This window comes from Oncorhynchus mykiss, chromosome 9 (genome assembly GCF_057628025.1).
Source record: "Oncorhynchus mykiss isolate SJ-2025 chromosome 9, ASM5762802v1, whole genome shotgun sequence".
In the NCBI taxonomy this organism is placed as follows: domain Eukaryota; kingdom Metazoa; phylum Chordata; class Actinopteri; order Salmoniformes; family Salmonidae; genus Oncorhynchus; species Oncorhynchus mykiss.
The window spans coordinates 9,080,510-9,087,092 of NC_143030.1; positions in this window are offsets into that span (position 1 = coordinate 9,080,510).

The following is a 6,583-nucleotide window of genomic DNA, read 5'->3' on the forward strand; positions in this document are numbered from 1 at the left end:
AGAAGTGACATCCTGTAGGTCTCTGGTCTATAGAAGTGACATCCTGTTTCCTGTAGGTCTCTGGTCTAAAGAAGTGACATCCTGTTTCCTGTAGGTCTCTGGTCTATAGAAGTGGCATCCTGTAGGTCTCTGGTCTATAGAAGTGGCATCCTGTCTCCTGTAGGTCTCTGGTCTATAGAAGTGGCATCCTGTAGGTCTCTGGTCTATAGAAGTGGCATCCTGTAGGTCTCTGGTCTATAGAAGTGGCATCCTGTCTCCTGTAGGTCTCTGGTCTATAGAAGTGGCATCCTGTAGGTCTCTGGTCTATAGAAGTGACATCCTGTAGGTCTCTGGTCTATAGAAGTGGCATCCTGCTTCTTGTAGGTCTCTGGTCTATAGAAGTGGCATCCTGTTTCCTGTAGGTCTCTGGTCTATAGAAGTGGCATCCTGTTTCCTGTAGGTCTCTGGTCTATAGAAGTGGCATCCTGTAGGTCTCTGGTCTATAGAAGTGGCCTATATCAGGACAAGGGGTCCATTTGGGACTAAATAAAATGTCTTGGCCAAAATACACATTCAGTGGACTACACACACACACACAGACACAGACACACACACACACACACACCCCTTGCCCTAGGGAGGCATGTAAGGTCAGTGAAGGTTTGTTCCCATACGGTCGTTAGATGTTTCCACTGATCAATACACACACCTCCCTTTCCATCTGTGTGTGTGTGTGTGTGTGTGTGTGCGTGCGTGCGTGCGTGCGTGTGTGCGTGCGTGCGTGCGTGCGTGTGTTTGTGTGTGTGTGAACAGGCAACTGTATTTGAGGAGGGCACCTTGTGTGTGTGAGTGAGTGATTGTGTCTACCCCCCCCCCCCCCCCCCCCCCAAATAACACAAAACACCCACTCTCTCCCAAACAGAAATAAGCCACATTCTTATGTATTAAATCCTTACCTCATGTCAGCAACCCTACTCATAAATATTAATGGTGATTTAATTAAAAAAAACACGATATTGGAAATATTAACATTAAATCTATATATTTTAAAATCCCTTACCAAAATTACCATGGAAAATGACTCGTTTTTAATATGTATCAGGGGTTATTTTGGGTGAAATTATTTATTTTTTATTTCTCATGGATGTTTTATATTAAATGAAGATGAAAAAGAGAAGCTCGGCTACATTAGGGACGAGTTAGTGACCTGATTTGAAATGAAACTAAACTAGTTTAAGATCTAACTATAAAAAGATGATTCATTGAATTAATAAAATGTCTCCAAAACACAAACCACGAGTCTGTTCTGGTCCACTACTCTCTAGATGAGTCTGTTCTGGTCCACTACTGTCTAGATGAGTCTGTTCTGGTCCACTACTCTCTAGATGAGTCTGTTCTGGTCCTCTACTCTCTAGATGAGTCTGTTCTGGTCCACTACTCTCTAGATGAGTCTGTTCTGGTCCACTCCTCTCTAGATGAGTCTGTTCTGGTCCTCTACTCTCTAGATGAGTCTGTTCTGGTCCACTACTGTCTAGATGAGTCTGTTCTGGTCCACTACTCTCTAGATGAGTCTGTTCTGGTCCTCTACTCTCTAGATGAGTCTGTTCTGGTCCACTCCTCTCTAGATGAGTCTGTTCTGGTCCACTCCTCTCTAGATGAGTCTGTTCTGGTCCACTACTCTCTAGATGAGTCTGTTCTGGTCCACTACTCTCTAGATGAGTCTGTTCTGGTCCTCTACTCTCTAGATGAGTCTGTTCTGGTCCACTCCTATCTAGATGAATCTGTTCTGGTCCACTCCTCTCTAGATGAGTCTGTTCTGGTCCACTACTCTCTAGATGAGTCTGTTCTGGTCCACTACTCTCTAGATGAGTCTGTTCTGGTCCACTACTCTCTAGATGAGTCTGTTCTGGTCCACTACTCTCTAGATGAGTCTGTTCTGGTCCACTACTATCTAGATGAGTCTGTTCTGGTCCACTACTAGCTAGATGAGTCTGTTCTGGTCCACTATTACCTAGATGAGTCTGTTCTGGTCCACTACTAGCTAGATGAGTCTGTTCTGGTCCACTATTACCTAGATGAGTCTGTTCTGGTCCACTACCGTCTAGATGAGTCTGTTCTGGTCCACTACTGTCTAGATGAGTCTGTTCTGGTCCACTACTGTCTAGATGAGTCTGTTCTGGTCCACTACTATCTAGATGAGTCTGTTCTGGTCCTCTACTCTCTAGATGAGTCTGTTCTGGTCCACTACTCTCTAGATGAGTCTGTTCTGGTCCACTATTACCTAGATGAGTCTGTTCTGGTCCACTACTGTCTAGATGAGTCTGTTCTGGTCCACTCCTCTCTAGATGAGTCTGTTCTGGTCCACTACTATCTAGATGAGTCTGTTCTGGTCCACTACTAGCTAGATGAGTCTGTTCTGGTCCACTACTGTCTAGATGAGTCTGTTCTGGTCCACTACTAGCTAGATTAGTCTGTTCTGGTCCACTATTACCTAGATGAGTCTGTTCTGGTCCACTACTGTCTAGATGAGTCTGTTCTGGTCCACTACTGTCTAGATGAGTCTGTTCTGGTCCACTACTGTCTAGATGAGTCTGTTCTGGTCCACTACTATCTAGATGAGTCTGTTCTGGTCCACTACTCTCTAGATGAGTCTGTTCTGGTCCACTACTAGCTAGATGAGTCTGTTCTGGTCCACTACTCTCTAGATGAGTCTGTTCTGGTCCACTACTATCTAGATGAGTCTGTTCTGGTCCACTACTATCTAGATGAGTCTGTTCTGGTCCACTACACTCTAGATGAGTCTGTTCTGGTCCACTACTATCTAGATGAGTCTGTTCTGGTCCACTACTGTCTAGATGAGTCTGTTCTGGTCCACTACTCTCTAGATGAGTCTGTTCTGGTCCACTACTGTCTAGATGAGTCTGTTCTGGTCCACTACTGTCTAGATGAGTCTGTTCTGGTCCACTACTATCTAGATGAGTCTGTTCTGGTCCACTACTCTCTAGATGAGTCTGTTCTGGTCCACTACTCTCTAGATGAGTCTGTTCTGGTCCTCTACTCTCTAGATGAGTCTGTTCTGGTCCACTACTCTCTAGATGAGTCTGTTCTGGTCCACTACTCTCTAGATGAGTCTGTTCTGGTCCACTACTCTCTAGATGAGTCTGTTCTGGTCCACTATTACCTAGATGAGTCTGTTCTGGTCCACTACTCTCTAGATGAGTCTGTTCTGGTCCACTACTATCTAGATGAGTCTGTTCTGGTCCACTACTCTCTAGAGCTCATTTACTACAAAACATCAAAACACAGCCGACAAGCTCTCTCCTCCTTCTCCACCCTCCCCTCCCTTTCTTCTCCCACCCCTCCCTCACTCTACATCTCTCCTCTTTCTCCACAATCCCCATCTCTCCTCTTTCTCCACCCTCCCCTCCCTTTCTCCTTCCATCCCTCCCTCACTCCCCATCTCTCCTCTTTCTCCACCCTCCCCTCCCTTTCTCCTTCCATCCCTCCCTCACTCCCCATCTCTCCTCCTTCTCCATCCTCCCCTCCCTTTCTCCTTCCATCCCTCCCTCACTCCCCATCTCTCCTCCTTTTCCATCCTCCCCTCCCTTTCTCCTTCCTTCCATCCCTCCCTCACTCCCCATCTCTCCTCCTTCTCCATCCTCCCCTCCCTTTCTCCTTCCTTCCATCCCTCCCTCACTCCCCATCTCTCCTCTTTCCTTCTCACTTTCCTCCCATCTTACTTCACCTGTCTTGATCTCTCTCAAGGGCAGCACTACTAAGAGGACTTCTCTCTCTTACCAGGCTCCCACTCTCTATATGTCTGTCTCCTCTATCATATCCTACCTTCTTTCTTCTCTCTGACTTCAAAGACTAACAGGGTGGTTACCATAGATACCACAGACTCATGCTGTATGTGTGTACAAGGTAAGTGCAAATGTCTCTCTGATGGATGTGACCAAAAATACAAAAATCTTACTTTCATACCTCTCTGTCTGGTCCATCTCTCTCTCTCTCTCTCTCACTGTCTGGGCCCATCTCTCTCTCTCTGTCTGGTCCATCTCTCTCTCTGTCTGGTCCATCTCTCTCTCTGTCTGGTCCATCTCTCGCTCTGTCTGGGCCCCATCTCTCTCTCTGTCTGGTCCATCTCTTTCTCTGCCTGGTCCATCTCTCTCTCTCTGTCTGGTCCATCTCTCTCTCTCTGTCTGGTACATATCTCTCTCTGTCTGGTCCATCTCTCTCTCTCTGTCTGGGCCCCATCTCTCTCTCTGTCTGGGGCCCATCTCTCTCTCTGTCTGGTCCATCTCTCTCTCTTTCTGGTCCATCTCTCTCTCTGTCTGGTCCATCTCTCTCTCTGTCTGGTCTCAATCTCTCTCTCTCTCTGTGTGGTCCATCTCTCTCTCTGTCTGGTCCATCTCTCTCTCTGTCTGGGCCTCATCTCTCTCTCTGTCTGATCCATCTCTCTCTCTGTCTGGTCCATCTCTCTCTCTGTCTGGGCCCCATCTCGCTCTCTGTCTGGGCCCCATCTCTCTATCTCTGTCTGGTCCATCTCTCTCTCTGTCTGGTCCATCTCCCTCTCTGTCTGGTCTGTCTCACTCTCTGCCTGGTCCATCTCACTCTCTGTCTGGTCCATCTCTCTCTCTGCCTGGTCCATCTCACTCTCTGTCTGGTCCATCTCACTCTCTGTCTGGGCCCCATCTCTCTCTCTGTCTGGTCTATATCTCTCTTTCTGTCTGGGACCCATCTCTCTCTCTCTGTCTGGGACCCATCTCTCTCTCTGTCTGGTCCATCACTCTCTCTCTCTGTCTGGTCCATTACTCTCTCTCTCTGTCTGGTCCATCCCTCTCTCTGTCTGGTCCATCTCTCTCTGTCTGGTCCCCATCTCTCTCTCTGTCTGGTCCCCATCTCTCTCTCTGTCTGGTCCCCATCTCTCTCTGTCTGATCCCCATCCCTCTCTCTGTCTGTTCCCCATCTCTCTCTGTCTGGCCCCTATCCCTCTCTCTTTCTGGTCCCCATCTCTCTCTGTCTGATCCCCATCCGTCTCTCTGTCTGGTCCCCCACCAATGTAGCCATACAAAGGAACAGGACGTTCTGAAAGAGATGAGATGTGTGACAGCCCAGCTCCTTCTGTGGAATAGCTTTGTAGTTTAATGAGAGAGCCAAGTCTCTCTCTCTCACACACGAACACGAACACGAACACGAACACGAACACACGAACACAGACAGACAGACAGACAGACAGACAGACAGACAGACAGACAGACAGACAGACAGACAGACAGACAGACAGACAGACAGACAGACAGACAGACAGACAGACAGACAGACAGACAGACAGACAGACAGACAGACAGACAGACACACACACACACACACACACACACACACACACACAACCTTATGCTATAAGAACAGCAAAAGATTCTCCCCAGTTCTGTTTCAATCCCAAACTCATCCTCACCCAATGAGAACAAACCTTACGTTTGGATTAACTTTATTTAACTTTATTTAAAATACATTACAATTATTTATTTATTTTATTTACTTTTATTTAAATGAACATACAGGACAAAATCACCAATCATTAGTTGTTAACACAGTTGTTGTTTTGTGTATTTTGTAATAATGAAAGTTAACATTACAAGCTCATTAACTAAAGTTCAGATATAAATGTGTAGTCTGTCTGTCTGTCTGTCTGTCTGTCTGTCTGTCTGTCTGTCTGTCTGTCTGTCTGTCTGTCTGTCTGTCTGTCTGTCTGTGTGTCTGTCTGTCTGTCTATCTGTCTGTCTGTCTGTCTGTCTGTCTGTCTGTCTGTCTGTCTGTCTGTGTGTCTGTCTGTCTGTCTGTCTGTCTGTCTGTCTGTCTGTCTGTCTGTCTGTCTGTCTGTCTGTCTGTCTGTGTGTCTGTCTGTCTGTCTGTCTGTCTGTCTGTCTGTCTGTCTGTCTGTCTGTCTGTCTGTCTGTCTGTCTGTCTGTCTGTCTGTCTGTCTGTCTGTGTGTCTGTCTGTCTGTCTGTCTGTCTGTCTGTCTGTCTGTCTATCTGTCTGTCTGTCTGTCTGTCTGTCTGTCTGTCTGTCTGTCTGTCTGTCTGTCTGTCTGTCTGTCTGTCTGTCTGTCTGTGTGTCTGTGTGTGTGTGTGAGACTTGGTGTGTATATATATCTGGACAGGTTTAACTATATTTCTGTCAACATCCAGTTCAGATCAGTAGGAAATGCCCTTTTTACCAAAAACAACACCAGATTTTATGCATTTTCTTTCTCACTCTGTTGTCAAAATACTAAAAACAAATCAAAGATCATCATCCCATATTCTTCATTCTTATTTATTTTATTCAATTGTGCTATTGTCTATAAGGCAGTTTGTTATAATAGAGAAAGAACATATGACTTTAAGATAGATACAATATAGAGATGAATAGATATTACACCCATGATCATGGATGACTTTACCAAGGAAAGAGAGAGAGAGGGAGGTAGGGAGGGAGGCAGGGAGGGAGGGAGGGAGACAGGGAGGGAGGCAGGAGGGAGGGAGGGAGACAGGGAGGGAGGGAGGCAGGGAGGGAGGGAGGCAGGGAGGGAGGGAGGGAGACAGGGAGGGAGGCAGGGAG